The sequence below is a fragment of the Nycticebus coucang genome, chromosome 1 (genome assembly GCF_027406575.1).
Source record: "Nycticebus coucang isolate mNycCou1 chromosome 1, mNycCou1.pri, whole genome shotgun sequence".
Lineage (NCBI taxonomy): Eukaryota > Metazoa > Chordata > Mammalia > Primates > Lorisidae > Nycticebus > Nycticebus coucang.
In genome coordinates, this window is record NC_069780.1 from 168,727,219 (window position 1) to 168,744,129 (window position 16,911).

Here is a 16,911-nt window from a genome sequence, read left to right on the forward strand (position 1 = left end):
TCTGGAGTAACATAGAGACGATTTGAGAAGGTTATGCAACAGACTGAATGGGTTTCTTATCCCTTTTCCAGACTAGATAAAAGACCCTTGACTTGGCAAAGGGGAAGAACATTTAGAGAGGAAGACTAGACTTAGACATAGCCCTGTGCTTGACTTTTAGCATCCCATGGGGCTGGGGCTGAGCCGAGGACATAATAAGAATCCCCTTGAGGTTTTCAGGACTCCAGGAGTAGGGGGCACTTGTGCTGTATCTTCCCTTTTGGAAACTTTGAAAGTGGCATTCTCTCACAGGTGTCTTGTGCTATCTTTTTATGGTATGTATGGTAGATATTACAGAAGTGAAGATGAAAAAGAGGTCACCAAGGGTTGAGTTTTTTGGAGAAAATTTAAATATTTTCCTGTCTTAGTAACTTCAGCATGGGGAAAATAATATTAAGCTGGCTGGTTAGAGTTAGTAAGTAGTTTACTATCCCTAGAATATAAGTAATAATAGTCTTGGTTTCTCTATTTTTTGCCCATATAGACAATGAAATATCTATCTCTTATTGGCTAGAGACTAGATAGAACAAACAAACTTTTTTCTGGACTGTTGGGAAACCTTTCTCTTCTTTTAATTATTAAACTACTTCAGACCTGTTGGTTAATAATTTTTTTTCTTCTCCCTCTGAAAGAAACTGAAGTGGCAGGAGCCTCGATAGAGCACCATCTGTCTAACAGGCAAAATGGAAGAGCAATAACAGGCTCGGATAGAAGAAATTCCAGCCATTACATTTTGGAAATCAACCTAAATCCTAATGCTCACTCAGATCACAGGGCACACATACCTGCCCAGGGTTTTCCCCTGCAGAACTCACATTCTTCCAGCTGTTGCTTGCTTTTGAAAGTCACAGAACAGCCACTACAGAGATAACACTACCATAAATTTTGCCTGCCCCAGAAAACCTTCAGGTAAGAGCCTCTTATATCAAATTTCTATTTCAAGAGTAAAGTTACAAACCAAATTATAGCAAGTCAGTACAAGCCTGCCCTAGGCAATTTGACCTGACAGAGACTCAAAAAAGCAATAAAAACATTATCATTGCACTAACTGCAATCTGTACCATATGAATTGGAAATAAGAACTTTAATGTTTGCAAAAGCCCCTGGGAGTTGTTGCCTAGATTTAATTACTGATCCATTTACATTGAATTTAAGTCCTTTAAAAACTGTTAGTTATTTGATGGATTCACAGGATCTAAATAATATTGTGCTGTATTATGAGAGATCTCAATTCAGAAGTTACATTATGCAACATCTGGTTCTTTTGTTCTTCATAAGAAAAATAGCATTTCTGACAAGTTCTATTCCTGGTAAAGTTACAAACTGAGGTATGACCTTTCACCTTGAGTTAACAATTATATAACTGCTTAATAATAATTACTTCACCATCTGCAATTCACACTAAATTAAAGACACCTGATCCTCAGTTCTGGCCTGTGGCTCTAAGCCCTGCCTGCCTTTCTTTTCTTAGATCACAAATCAAGGATCATCTCCATCCTGGTGACTGACTCAGTCATTCTGACAGATGGAAGAACAGAGTGCTAAATTTAGCCCCATTTATTCTGAACTGATAACCTCTACCCTGCTTCGTTTCCATCCCTCAAAACTCAGTTCTTAGATAATCCAGGCATTCGTGTTTCTTTCCTTGTGAAACCACTTTACTGTGATATGATTGACATATAAAAGCTGTGCGGGTTTGATATATACAGCTTCACCGGTGTAGATTACCTCCAGGCTCTCAGGATTCTTCATCCCTTTTTTGTCCTATTAATAGATACACCATTATTTGTGTTAACTTTCTATTGTGAGGCTTTCTAGTCTTAAGTGAGATTCCAATGGGTTCTGGAGGGCTAGGGGGACATGGAAAGGGCAACACCTTTTTGGTAGACATAGACTGCTGTCCCTGTCTCCATAGCTCCAAGGCTATCCCTTGATGGGTGTTAACCTAAATTAACAAAGGTTCCACCCAGACCTGGCTGTGAGGAAAGCTTTTGCTTTTGTTCCAGTGCATGGGCAGGGTTTTACAGCAGAGTTTAAAAAAAAAAAAAAATCAATCACATTTCCTGACAGTCTAAACACCTTTTTAATGTTCTGCTCATTGCTGGTACTAAAGAGGGGAGGGAGTGGTGTGGAGACATTGCCAATCATAAGGCTCTGAATTATTGGCCTTTTCTCCAGTTCCACAGATGTTCTGGCCTGAGAACCTGCCACCTTGTTCTGAGAGTTACTGATAATGGATCTTTCTTTTCCTTTGCTCTTCATTTAAGTGCCTGATATACTTTTCCCTTCGTATTTTGTCTTTCTTTCCTTCCAATTCTTTTTTTCCAATATCATCCTACTGCCTTTCTATACCAAAGCATCTACTTTGCTGGACTTAAAAGATTTGAGCTTATAATCAATGTTGAAATTATCTTTGGGGTACTTGGCCTGTGTCTGTGACTTGTGGGGTATCCCACACTTTTGAGGATAAAAAAAGGGGAGCCAACATAGAGTTAGTGGCTTGCTATCTCTGGAAACTCATCTTTATGAAACTCATCTTAAGAACCTGCTCTCTGAGATCAACTGGCTGTCTGACTATACTGGCCTGGAAGATTCTTGTTAGAAATGAGCTGTTAGTACAGAAAATAGTCTTAATTAATGATGCAGAATTGACTCTGCTACTAGCAAAGATACAATCATGGAAACATTTGCAAAGGTTGTGTGACTTTAGAATAAATCCCCTGAATATCTTAAGAAAGCTTATAGGGTCAAGGTATGCATGAAACTTACATGTATGTGTGTACGTGTGTATGTATACACACACAATCTATCCTATAGAATATATATTGTGTATGTTATATACTTTTCTTCTCCTAGTACCTTTAGGGAAATGACAATCTTCTCTGAGGTTGGTCTTGAATGCAGGGGTAGTAGATGGTCATTTTCATGGAGTCATTGGTTAACTTGTATACGCCTACTATCTTCTCCCTCAGACCCATCATATAAGCTCAAATTCTATCAGTAGGTTTCTATTAAGCTCTGACATTCTTCATTAAGCACTTCAACATTTTAAATTAAGCATCAGTTAAAATTTGAATGTTTCTGGGAATACTTATCAGCTTGAAGTTATTTGAGAGGATAGGGTGAAGGGAGAAAGGGTGTCAGTTAATAATTAGATGACAGCAAAACTTTGGCAAAAGGACTCCAGGCTAGATACCTGTATTTTGCAAGAGGACAGCTGGATTTGAGGATGGGGTTTATAGCCAAAAGGGGTGGGAGGGAAGTGTTACAAAAATTCAACTACTTAGTTCTGCAGAAGTCTGGCCCAACCCTCTTTTGTGTGTAATGGGTGTTCAAGTACTTGGATGGTCTCTGAAGAGAGTTAGAAAAATAACTTTTCTCTCCCAGCTAACAGCCAGAACCTCCACACACCTAAATAAACAGCCTTCGGTGCCAAACATCACATTAGTTTATAGCAAAATGTCAGTGGTAGAGCTAAAACATTGCTTTAAAAGATTTCCTGTTGGAGGGATCTGGCAGAGGAGCTGGAGGACAGTTCAGCTGGACTGGGCCAATGCATGCTCGTCAACGTCTCTCCCGATGGCTCCGCTGGAGTTGTAATTCTTCATGTACGTGCAATTTAATGCATTTCCTTGAAAGTAAAAAGGGCTGGGACGTGGCTCAAGAAAGTCAAAACTTGCCCTTATCTATTGTATTTGATAGTGATTGGGTTAGTGGCAAAACCTTTAATTACTTGTTTTGATCCCAGTCTGTGCCTCATTTTTAGCCTTTCATAATGACCCAGGTTTTTTTTTTTTTTCCTAGCAAAGTTTGACAATTATGCCTTTGTCTCACAGTCGCTGACGAATCCCAGGCTAACTCCTTGTCTCTCCAGTCTCATCCTGCACTTGGTTTTCAGCACTGTCAGTTGTTCCTGTGTTTTCCAGGTTAGCATCTTTTTTCCTCCCCCTTTAGATTTTTAATGGTGTAACATTATTGATCAGACCAGAGCAATAGGGGTCAAAGAAGAATGAAGATGATTGTGACATCTACTATGTGTAAAGCACTCTGGAGGGCTATTTTCATGCCTCCTTTCGTTTAATCCTCAAGATAATTATTGTTACAATTTTTACATGTGTAAAGGTTGTAGCTCAGACAGGTTGACCTAGATACTACTTGAGTCTAAGGTCAGTTTAGGGTTCTAATTTTGGCTCCATCTACTTGCTGTGGTTCATGTCTCAGTGTTTCCATTTTCTCATGTGTAGGAACCTATGGAAGTACACCCTCTTTTCATGTGCTTAATATCATAAACAGTTTCAGGTAATTTATAATAAAAACTCAAAACGAGATATCTAAAATTAAAAATAAATCATAGATATTAGTTTTCAAATGACAATCTCTGGAAAACTAGGAGATCCCATGCCACCAGGAATGGAGAATTTTTGACAGAAGTTTAGTTGGGAGGGCTCTGAGCTCCACTTTCAGCAGCTGTACTTTTAACTGTTTTGTGTGTTAGGAATCGAAGTTATATATATGTATGTATATATATATTTTCAAACCAAAGTGTCCATTGCTTACAAAAAAAAACAAACTTTTTTTTCCAACTTGAAGCCATATTTTATTTTTAATGTAGCTAGAAATATCCAATGACTACATATTTTTAAGCAGGAAAAAGAACCTCCTGTTCTTTCTCATAACATCATTAGTGCAAGAACATTTCTGGTTTAGAAGTGATAATGAGTTTTTATGAAAAATAAAGAATGTAGTTTGTATTTGTGGAACTTGGAAGTGTAAAAACACAGGACATGTTTTCAGAAGAGCAATTTTACTTTTACCCATTTATGGGTATATTTGCCAAAAACAAATTTGTAAGTTGTGATTCATTTATAAGGTTGGAGAGATTTGTGGGAAGACCTTGGGGTGTCAAGGTTAGAAGCCGAAGGTTGACTGAATTTCCTAGAAACTTTTTGGGGAAAAATAAAACTATATTTATAGAGTCCTCATTATCTTGTTTAAGGAAGAAAAAGAAGAAAGGGAGAAAGGGAAGGAGGATGGAAGGGAGGAAGGAAAGAAGAAAGAAGAAATGAAGGAAGAATGGGCAGAGGGGAATGCAAGCGCAGTATGGCAAGGCGCATTTTTTTCCTGGTATTAATTGCCAGAGGAATGTATCATGTTTTTTATATGGGACATGATGGACAGTGACGGGTTCAATTGTGGTTTTACGTAATTTTTTTTTTTTTTTTAAGAGACTCGCTCTGTCACGCAGGCTAGGGAGCAGTGCTGTGATCACGGATGACAGCAGCCTCAAACTCCTGGGCTCAAGTGATCCTTCCACTCAGCCTCCTGAGTGGCTGGGGCTATAGGTGTGTGCCACTTGCTGAAAGCTCCAAAGAGCTATATGTGTGTGTAAAAATGTTTGGAAACCTGTCAGAATTATATAACTTTCAGGTAGTTACATCATTTATCAAACCACACATATAATATTATCAAGCTCCTGCCCTGTGCCTGGTATTATTCCAGGTGCTAAGAATAATCAATGCCAATCATTGTAGGATGATTTTATTTGTCTACCCATATCTTTAGAAAACTATAGATTTAGTTACCTTAATACTTTGAAAGATAAGATTGGCCACATAAATAAATTGATTAATGATTCTTGGGCTGCTGTTAGAATAAGCTGGAAGCTAGAAGGTGTTTCTAGAGATTATCTGATTTACCTGTCCAACATTGGAATCCCTCTTCCAGAATTCCCAAAGGAGGGCATCAGATACTTTTTAGGAATTTTTAATGCTCAGGCAACCCAGTCTATGATTAGTTAGCTTTAGTTTTAATTTCTTCTTTATGTTGAATAGCCTTGAAGGTTGGAGAACAGTGGTAGATTTTAATGGGTATTTTTCTATTGGGTATTAGAAAATTCTCGATGTTCTTATCTTGATTCTTTGCCTCTTTAACTTCTGCTCATTTGCACTATTTCTACCATCAGATGCATGATAGGAAGGATCCTGCTACCTTTGAACTTGACAGCCTTAGAATTTAAAGATGTCTGTGATGTCAACCCTGATTTTTTTTTGTTTATAGGCCATACATTCTCAGTTTTCCCTTTTGCCTTTTAAGATGATTTCCAGACATCTTTTCTTTGTTTCCTTTGTCTGGAGGCATCATTACGACAGTGTTTCTTTTAAAACACAACATTCAGAAATAAACACGACGTCCTAGATCTGGCTTGACTAATACGTTGGATTCTGTTCTGGAGAGTTTCTTTTACATTTTCATTTTATTTGTTTTTCTCTTTATGTTTCATATCAGCTTATACTTGAAATATGTATTTATGAGTGACCTTTGATCATACATAGTCTCTCAAATGGTTTACCGATGACATAAAAACTTGATATACCTAAAAATGACTTATCACATGAGGAATGCTTGGATGAGGTAACAGAAACAAAGGGTATTTGTGAGTCATAAAACATTGCATAAATATGAGATGCTGTAATTAAGGTCCCTATGTTTTCAACATGTCAGTTCTGAAATTGTTGAAATATTCTAGAGTCCATAAAACTTTATTATGGCCACTTTATTTAGGCAAATTAACAAAATGTCTTTCAACTAATTAAAGATCTTTTTTCTAACTTTTTCCCCCTTTTTTGGAAATAAATTAACTAGGCCTACTTTTTAAAATTTAATCAGAAAATAGTGCTTGAGCACAGGTAAATAAACTACTAATACTAAGCACTTCAGCAGATACAAAATGCTCTTGGACACTGGGTCACCAAGGAGTCTCATAAAGGCACGGTGGCCTTGGGCAAAATGATGAATTGGTCTTTGCTACTTTCATTAAAATATTCTTTCCAAAAGGTGCTGATCTGTGGGAAGAAGAGAGAACTTCAGCCTGTGAAGGTGGAGAAGAGTGATAGATGTTAGTGTAAACAGCAAATGTATGATCTTAAGTGTTCAAATATTTTCACTGGGGTGACACTGCAGACTTGCAGAGAAATCTTGGGTTCTGGAAGTGAGGACAGAAACAGAGAGAAGCTGTGATCTGGAGGAGTGAAGGAAAAGAAAGAAAATAGGGAGCCGCAGAGGGCATCCTAGGAAGAGTTGGTGGCAGTGAGTAACCAAGCACAGGGGAACTAAATGAGTGTTTGCAACTGAGGGAAAGTTAAAAGATTTGCTCTGGGTATAGCCCAGGGGCACTGCAAGGCAGAGAGCTCTGGCACAGAGATTTCAACCAGAAGATAAAGAAATTGGACATGTCAGTGTTCTACCAGGACAAACCTTGCTATTCTATAACTGAAAGGAAGATAGAGCTCAGTCTTGAACTGAAATGAAAGGATAAAGGAAGATGATCATAAATGCCATCAGTCAAATGGACATTTCATTATTTCACATTATTAATCTGGATGGAGGGAGGGGTCCCACAGCTAATTCATACCTCAGTGATGTGATCAAGGGCCCAGGTCAGTCTTTCCTATCCTTCTGTTCTGCCAACTTCAACATATTAGCTTTTGTTCGCAAACTAATTTCCTTCTCTGTCAAGATGGTTTCAATATTTCCAGACGTTACTCCCTCATTACAACTGCATACAAATATAGGAAGGTATAAAAAGTGGGCCTAACCCATGTTATCCCCCACTTACAGGGGATAAAAATCTTCTCCAGAAACCCTGATGTACTTTCCTTATAGATTGATCATAGTTCCAACTTTGCAGCTGGAATGATAAAGATTGGCATGGACCAATAATGGTTTATCTTTGGAAGTAGCAGACTCTGTGATTGAGCAATCGACAATACCAGCCTCAAATAGTAATTTCAACTGAGATCTAACTTAACAACAATATCATTTTCCTTTTTGTTTTTATTCAAAGGTTTCTGATAAGGGAACAAATATTATACAACACACTCTGTGAGGGATTTATTTATTTATCTATTTTTAGTGTTTGTGCCTACCATAGTACAGTGTCGGGATGCTGAAATTTTATTTTTAAACCACCTTGTTCATAGAATTTTGGATTTTTGTAAAATTTAACTTGTTAGTATGAATGCTGATCCATGGGGATTACACAAAATATTGGTTTCACTAATTTCTTTTTTGTATATATAGGGAATTTTTTTATTGAACTAAAAATGGCTTTATCTATTTTGTGTTTATAATATAGTCCTCTCAAAGCAAAATACTGCCAAAATACTTCCAAGAAGTTTGCCAAGATAAAAAATAAAAGCCCTAACCTTAAAATTTCATTTGGTAATATAATTTGATCTCAGTGATAGAGGAAGGGGCATTGGATTAGAATCCAGGAGACCTGGGGTGTATTAAAAGCTCTTCGACAAACTAGCTTGTTGTCTTAATTGAGTTATTTCACTTCTTAGGCCTCAATTTCAGAACCTTTTTATTTAAGGGAGTTATGTCTGATCAGTATTCCTACACTGTATTTCACATAAAACTAGCTTTTTCAGGAAAGGTTTCTTGATATATGAAATCTGGAAAATTTTGTCAAATAATTTTAGAAAACACTGGGGTTAAACCAAATTAATCACATTTCTCCACTGCAGGATTCTCAGGCCTTTGCCATGCTAATCCTCACTCTGAATCTCCAAGCTAAGAGAATAGAGTACCTAGGGTTTTCTAATACTACTCAGCAGGGAACTCTCTTTTGTTTTTGTTTGTTTGGTTTGGTGTTGGTTCTTTGAAGAATCATGAAACCTTTTTCATTGGATCATGGTTTGTGAAACATTGAGCTGATAATACTTTGCTCTTCAATTCTGTAACAGGGATGTGTTCTTTAATCCCAGGGCCTTTCTCTGGGAATAACTGGATGGAGGGATATGTCCAAGTAAGTCAATGAGGGAAGGCACGGAAGGAGGAGAATCAGAGCTAGAAATCTGCTGAAGCTTAGTGGAAACATTTATGGATGAAAGGAACAACATGAAGGGAGGGTTTTGGGAAAGCCTCAGCATCTTCATTTGTAACTCTGACTTTCCACAGTCCTCACTGAGCAAAAGTGGGTTGAGAGAAGTGAATAGGAGAATGGATGAATTCTTTGGATAATAGGACATGATGTTTGAGAGAGTCCGGGAGGCTTAGGGCTGTGGTTCTCTTGCGACCTATTGGAATAAGAGGCCCACAGAATGTGTTTGTGTGTGTGCCCATGAGTGCTGTGTGCCATATACTCATGTATCTGCATGTGTACACGTGTGTATATGTGTGTGTGTGTTTTCAGCAGTTTATTCAGCTCTAAGTTGTTATTTATACATATATATTCTTAGCTCATTATAATATTCCTTGCTCCTTTTCCCTTAAAACCTTGGGATTTCTTGAGTATTTGGAAAGAAACTGATGCAGTGATACATTGGGTGAGTTAAGAGGGCAGCTCTAAGGTTGTAATTTTCTTTCTCTTCATTCCTTTGTCACCTGACCACTTTTGCCTCCTGTAATTCTTGAATTCTGAACCCAGCATGTTTAAAGGTAGGGAACACATTTCTAGAATATTTTGAAGCTAAAGAAAAACACATATTATCAACACTTCTTAGAAGCCATGATAGTTATCATACTCGGCATCAGGGAAATTGAAATCCCACATGATTCATGCCCTAGAATTTTTCCCTTGGCTTTTATGTCCACTGCCGCGTTTCCTGGCTTGCCTGAGTTCTCATCCAGCCCAGGAGGTTCCTATCAGAGCTGCCTGAGCAGACTGTGCAACGTGGGTGATTTATGATGCTCTAATGAAGGAGTTGCAGATTTTTTTATTAAACACCAAGAACAAAAGGGAAACACAAGGGAACAACATAGATCATAACCGTTGCTGACTGATATGTGGGCATGAGGCATGTGAAAGACAAAGGAACGAGAGGCTCAAGCCCTCCCGCACGCAGCAAACTTGTCTTTGTGCCTGCTGGCTTCCTGCTCTGGGTTTTCTGCTCCTTCCCCCTTGGCCTCCTCTTTGGAACATCAATATAAGAATGTTATCATTCACAAACATTTTATTAAAGCACATTTAATAAAAGTCAACAAATATTTATTGAGCAATTATTTAGTGCTAGGCACTGGTTTAGGCCCCGAGTACACAACTATGAACAAAATAGATAAAACAGATAAAGATGCTTGCCTTCATACAAACCATGTTTTTAGTAGGAAGATTTTACACGTCCATATATACACATACAAACACAGAGAACTATAATTATACTATGGTTTTACTGCATATGCATAATATACATATTATACACATACATTTAATATGTGTATAATGTTTACATGCACATATATAGATCCTCTGCATACATGCATAGTATACATCCATGCATAAAATATACTAAGTGTATATATGCATACATGTATACCGTATATTTACTAAATGTATACAGTACATTGGACAGTGATGAGAATGAAAGAGAAAAAAATAAAACAGGGAAGGGGAAATAGAGTTTTGGGAAGAGGAAGGGTTGACATTTTAAAGGGGGAGCAGAGGGAAGACCTCATAAAGAAAGTGCCTAAAGATTCCAACACATTGACTCTTTCCAGGTAGAGGGAATCCCCAGTGTAGTCCCCTGAGGAGCATGAGGAACTGAAGGAGGCCAGTGCACCTGCAGAGTAGAGAACAGATGTGGGAAGGAGATAAGGGTGTGGTAGCATGAAGGAACTGAAGGAGGCCAGTGCACCTGCAGAGTAAGAGAACAGATGTGGGAAGGAGATAAGGGTGTGGTAGCATGAAGTCTAGTTGTACAGGGCCTTGTAGTCTCGGGCTTCTACTCCCTGTACTATGGGAAGCCATTGAAGGTTGTGAGCAGAAGAATTACATGACCCAACTTATGTTTTAGAGGAAATATTTGATTACTGTGATAGAATACACCAAGGGGCAAGGACAAACACAGGGAGACATATTAGTATGCTACCTGGGAATCGGAGGCTTTATCTTCAGTGTCTTCCAGGTAGCTCTTTGGACAAGACCTACATTGTTGGCTCTCCACTTATACATGCCCCAGTCCCATATCTAGTTCGTGAGAATCTGGAATCTTTCTTCATCTTTGCCTCAGTAAATGCTGCAACAACTGCTTTCCTCCAACTGCCAAATCTTTAAACCAACTATCTCTCGCTTTTCAGAGCTTCTAGGCAGGAGTCAGACACCAGTTCACTAGGTTCCCATCTAACAGGAGAAGATGAATGGTGATTCTGTGAGTGCTCTCTCCATAGTCTGATTTCTCTTGACTGAGGTCAAGAATCTCTTCCCCCTTAGAAAGGGAAAGGCTCCTTTTTTTTTTTTGAGACAGAGTCTCACTTTTTTGCCCTTGGTAGAGTTCCATGGCGTCATAGCTCACAGCCACCTCAAACTCCTGGGCTTAAGTGATTCTCTTGCCTCAACATCCCAGGTAGCTGGGACTATAGGCACTTTCTGCAATGCCTGGCTATTTTTAGAGGTGAGGTCTCTCTCTGGCTCAGTCTGGTCTCAAACCTGTGAGCTCAGGCAACCCACCCGCCTCGGCCTACCAAGTGCCGGGATTATAGGATGAGCCACGGGGCCCGGGCAAGTCTCCCTTTCTAACATCAAGAACTTTCTTCACTTCTCCATGTAATCTACTTTAGAAATTCTCTGAGTAATAACCTCAAAGTCTTTCTCATTAGGCTTTGTTTTAGGAGCTAGTACTTCTCCCACACTTCTTTCTTGGAGGAAAAGAGATAAGAGAAAGCATAGCATTCTCTAAGAAAATCCTTCTTCCCAGGCCCTATTCTTCATCCATTTTTTATGCCCTGGACTCAAGTGAGGGATCCCAGAGTTTTGTAGTATTTTTTTTTTTCAGCTATTACCTTTAAAAATTGCATCTTAGTCTGGCACTTTGCCTTATAATGTCATAGCTATTATATTTTGGTGCCATGAGTTGCAACATCCTGTCACAAAGGGAAGGGCTCTTTGCTAATTAGTGAATTGTGTATTTCTGCCTTGATAATAGCTATCAAAAAATGAAAACGTGTTTGGCAGGAAGAAAAAAGAAAGTTCAGGATGTCTTATACCATTGTGTCTTGGCATGGTAACATGCACGTAGTACTTAACAATGTTTGTTGAAAGAATGATTGAACTTTGTGGTTTGAATGGAAACTATACCAAAATGAATTAATATTAGGAAAGCAACTCAGAGTCAGAATTAAGTCCATCCCTCACAAGGAGAGTGCAAATAAGGTAATTGTGTCCTCACTCTACATCAGGTTATCATACGTGGTATTGCATTCTTTTCTTTTTTCCTACATGGGAATTAGTCAGCAAGCTCTAAGTCTCAAAGTCCTTATGAGTCCCTGGAGGAGCTCCAGTAGAATTAGATAACAAGTGCTTTCATAACACTGCTGATGTTTGGGTTTGTGGAGAGAGTAGGAGAGTTTCCTGACCAATGGAAGAGACATGAGGCTTTGTGTTTGACACTCAGAGCTGGAATGGAGAAACGTGTTTTAGAAATGATAAAAACTGGAACATTGTCTTAACATGTCTTAACTAGTTCTGATATGGGACTCATACGTACGCTCTGCAATGCTTCTGATCAATAAAGTTACTATCAGGGGATACTGTGTGTCAAACTGTGAGCTGGAAGACAAAGCATATCGATGTGAAAGGCTAACTAAAAAACAGTATAGGAATGGTTGTGAAGCAGTTCAGAGCTATTTGCCAGTGAGAGCTCTAAGCAGTGAGTTCTATTTGTGGGATGCGCCAAGTATGCTTTTTGGACTAGAGAAGCCAGCTTTATCCTAAGGGAATACTCCATACATTTTGCACTTGGAAAAATCTTGGCCACTTAATCACTTTGTGCCTCAAATTTTCATCTACCCTTTATTTTAATACCTTATTTCAAATCAAGAAATATGACACATACATAGAAAAGCATCCCCAAAATGAATGTGCAGTTTAATGAATTAATAAAACGAGGCCATATGTGTAATTATTATTACATGAGAGAACATGGACAGTGCTCTAGAAACCCTACATGTCTCTTCCCAAGCACTGTCCCTTCCATCTGTCCTCCAGGTAGCCACTGTCCTGCATTTTATGATAATGAGTTCCTTGCTTTACTTTTTAATTTTGTGCACTATATACTGTAAAAGAAAAGTCACCCAAGCCTGGTCCAGAAATAGAACACTTGTGATGAAATTTATAACCACTTTTTTGGGGGAAATTAGCATTCATGACAACATGTCTGAACAATTTTCTGATGAATTTTAATGAGATTATGGTTTATTTTGTAAACTAATTCTTACCCAATAATTTGGCACTCAGTAACTGTCAGTCAAATATCTACTACCTTTTGTCAGACTTTCATTTTTCATTATATATCTAGTTAGAAATAAGTACCTAACCATTCTCCTTTCTTGTGGAGAATAAATGTTTGAATAAATCTCTAGATACCTTTTCTCTTATATGTAAAAATGTTAAAAAATTCTTTGTTACCTGCTTATAAGTAAACAGTCTGAAATGCTTCCTTGAATGATATGAATCACTAAACAAAATATTTTAGTACATATTGCTAATTTTTTAATGAATTTATGAAAATAGATTTATATTTATCTTGTCACCTTTGTTCCTTTTACTTAATGTTTTGTTCATTCATTTTTGTTGCTGTGTAGTGTTACATTGGAGGCATAAACGACTTTTTTTTTCTCCTTTGTTAACTTTAATCCCATTTTCAACATGCAGCTAAAATTTGACAGTAAGCCATAAATTTACTGCAGTTCTAAAAGAGTTGCATATTTTCTCTTGTGCCTTTATTTACTGAAGAGTGATAAATAATATTTGAAAGACTTATCCATACCTCAAATCCATCTACCATAAGTCTCTTGAAATTATTGCATTTACTTCTGCTTGGTTTATGGCAAACAAAAAATCACCTTAGTTCTTCAGTTAGATTATTACATGCAGATTTTTAAAAATCACAGTGATGACAGAGTTGGCATATGTTTCATCATATTCTACCTGCTTATGAGAACAGACATTAACACTAAAATGGATTTACACTTAACAAGGATAATTTGCCACTTGGGCAAACACTTCTGGTTCATTCAGAGCCAGAATGGTATATGGTTCCAGAGGGACTTCCTGGCAAATTTTGTTGATTATTCATTAAACAGTTGAAATATATATAGACATTATTTATCTTATATGTACATGTTGCTTACCCACAGCAAAAGAGACACACAAATGAGATAAATACTATGGGCAACTTTATAGTTCTTGAAGACAAGTAAAAGCTGCAGGTAGCTCAAGCTATGAGGTGACTCCCTCCCGCACTGCAAACCTCTGGGGACTGGTCGTGGTGCTGCTCAGAGTCTGTGCAGACATTGCACTGGAGAGCAGTTGCAGCAGAGACCTGGAGGCTACCAATCCTGGGTTTCTGAATCTGATGCTATCCTGAATGCTTAGGGGCATGGCACCAGGTCTGCTGGGACTCAGCTTTCTCAGTAGCCTTTGCATCACCCCCGCTGGCCCAGGGAGGGAGGAGGCAAAAACAGATGTTCCTCTGTGCCGTGTCCTGTGACTAGGAGCCAAGTGCCCCTGTCCACTGTGGGGACCTGAATAGAGGTGAAGCCTCAGGCATCACCTCGAAAGCCTTGAGTGTCTGCCTCAGGGGGACCTAGGCAGGGAGGAAGAACCTTGGTCAACCAGCAGCCCTGGCCCTCCTCTGCAGTCCCTGCACAGCTGGGACAAATTCCTCCCTGGGCTGGGCTTCAGCAAGCTCTGTGCTGGCAGAACAGCCTCTCCCTCTGTATGGCTCCACGTATGATCTCCAGCTTCAACTCCAATGCTTTTGCTGCACCAAAGCTTGGGGCTCAACCCCTGAAACTCCAAAGCACCTGCCTGGCCTGTGACAGGCTCTAGGATTCCAGAATTGTGCCTGGGCCCCAAGACCCCATCCTAAGTCTTTACCATTGCTGCTGGGCTGGGAGACCCACCCTGAAGTCCATTCTTAAACAGGAACCCCTAGCCTACAGCAACCATTACTTTTGGACCTGGTTTGTGCAAATGCCCCAGCCCAGCTACCATGACCACTGCCTAGATAGACCAGCCCAGCTGCCACTCTCACCTTCACTGGGTGACCTCAGGCAGAGAAGTCTCCTCCTCCACACACACAATACCCTACTTGGAGAGGATTGGATTCAGCCCCCAACTTGAACTTCCACCAAGCTGGGGAACAATCCACCACGCTGCATAAAGATTATTTAGCACTGGCTCAAACTGAAGCAATCACAAAGGAATGGGTCAAAACAGAATAGCTGTTCTACAGACTCTCAGTGCACCCACCTCCCCACTGAGGGGTCAACACTCCAGTGTAGGACACAAAAGCTCCATCTAGGGTCCTCTTCTTCCTCTAACTAAACAAGAGAGTTTCCACCAAAGGGGAACAGGTGCCCTGCAACTGCAGTAGCCTAGAGCCTAGAGAACAGGTGTCAGATAAGAAGAAACCAGCAAAAGAATCCTGGAATCATGAAAAAACAAGAGTTTGAAATCCCCAAAGGTTCACAATGCAGCCACACCAGTGGACTCCAACCAAAAGGAAATTGTCAAAATAATGGAAAAGAAATTCAGAATATGGATAGCAAATCAGATGAATGGAATTGAAGAGAAAATTGAAAGCCAACAAAAAGAAACCAAAAACCACATTTCAGGGAATTAATTAAAAAGTTGCCAATGTGATAAAAAAGAATATATTAGAATTTGAAGAGTCATTTAGAGAGTTTCAAAACATATCTGAAAGCTTCAACAACAGACTAAACCAAGAAGAAAGAGTCTCAGAGCTTGATGACAAGGCCCTTGAGCTAGCCCATTTATCCAAAGAGGCAAAGAAGATAATAAAAAATACTGAGTAATGATTGAGAGAGATATGGGACCATGTGAAGTGAACTAGCATGTCCATTATAGATATTCCTGGGGGAGAAGAAAAGGTGGCCAGAAACATGGAAAATCTATTTGAGGGATTCAGACATCCAGATATGAAATGGTCATCAAACACCAGGAAGATTCCTAGCAAATAGATCATCTATAAGACATACAGTAATCAACTTGGCCAATATCAAAATGAAGGAAAAAATAAAGCAAGAGCTAACCTACAAAGGAAAACCCATCAGGCTAACTGCAGACTTCTCATCTGAGACCTTACAAGACAGAAGGGATTGGGCCCTATCTTTAATCTCCTTAAACTGCCAGCCTAGAATTTTGTATACTGCAAGAAAAAAAAAATCCCCATTAAAAAGCGGGCAAAAGGCATGAACAGAAATTTTTCAAAATGAGGATAGAAAAATGGCCAAAAAACACATGAAAAAACGCTCAATGTCACTAATCATCAGGGAAATTCAAAGTAAGAACACAATGAGATATCACCTTACTCCTGTGAGAATGACTCCAAAAACAATAGACACTGGCATGGATCCAGAGAGAAAGGGCTGCTTGTACACAGTTGGTGGGACTGCAAATTAGTATAACCTCTATGGAAAATAGTATAGTGATACCTCAAAGAACTAAAAATAGATCTACCATTCAATCTAATAATCCCACTATTGGGTAATTACCCAAAGGAAAAAAGGTTATTTTATCAAAAAGACACCTGATTTTGTATGTTTACTGCAGAACAATTCACAACTGTAAAGATGTGGAATCAACCCCAGTGCCCATCAATTCATGAGTGGGTTAACAAACTATGGCATCTATGGAATGCTAGTCAGCCATAAAAAGGGATGAATTAATGCCCCTTTCAGCAATTTGGAAGGAATTGGAAACAATTATCCTAAGTGAAATATCTCAAGAATGTAAAAACAAGTACCACATGTACTCTCTAATAAACTGGAACTATCCAGTGGGTATGCATGTGGACAGAGAAAAGTGAAAGTCATTGGAAATCAACCAGTGGAGAGGGAGGTGAAAGGGAC

General features: G+C 38.9%; 1 long non-coding RNA gene across 1 annotated transcript in view; it reads left to right on the plus strand.

Annotated features, from left to right (window-relative positions):
• The first annotated feature begins 698 nt into the window (after positions 1-698).
• The window catches only part of LOC128586578 (uncharacterized), an 88,114-nt gene continuing 71,901 nt past the window's right edge, over positions 699-16,911 (plus strand). Inside the window, exon 1 of the long non-coding RNA XR_008380262.1 lies at positions 699-948. This is a non-coding gene — a long non-coding RNA (uncharacterized LOC128586578). The remainder of the gene's footprint in view (positions 949-16,911) is intronic.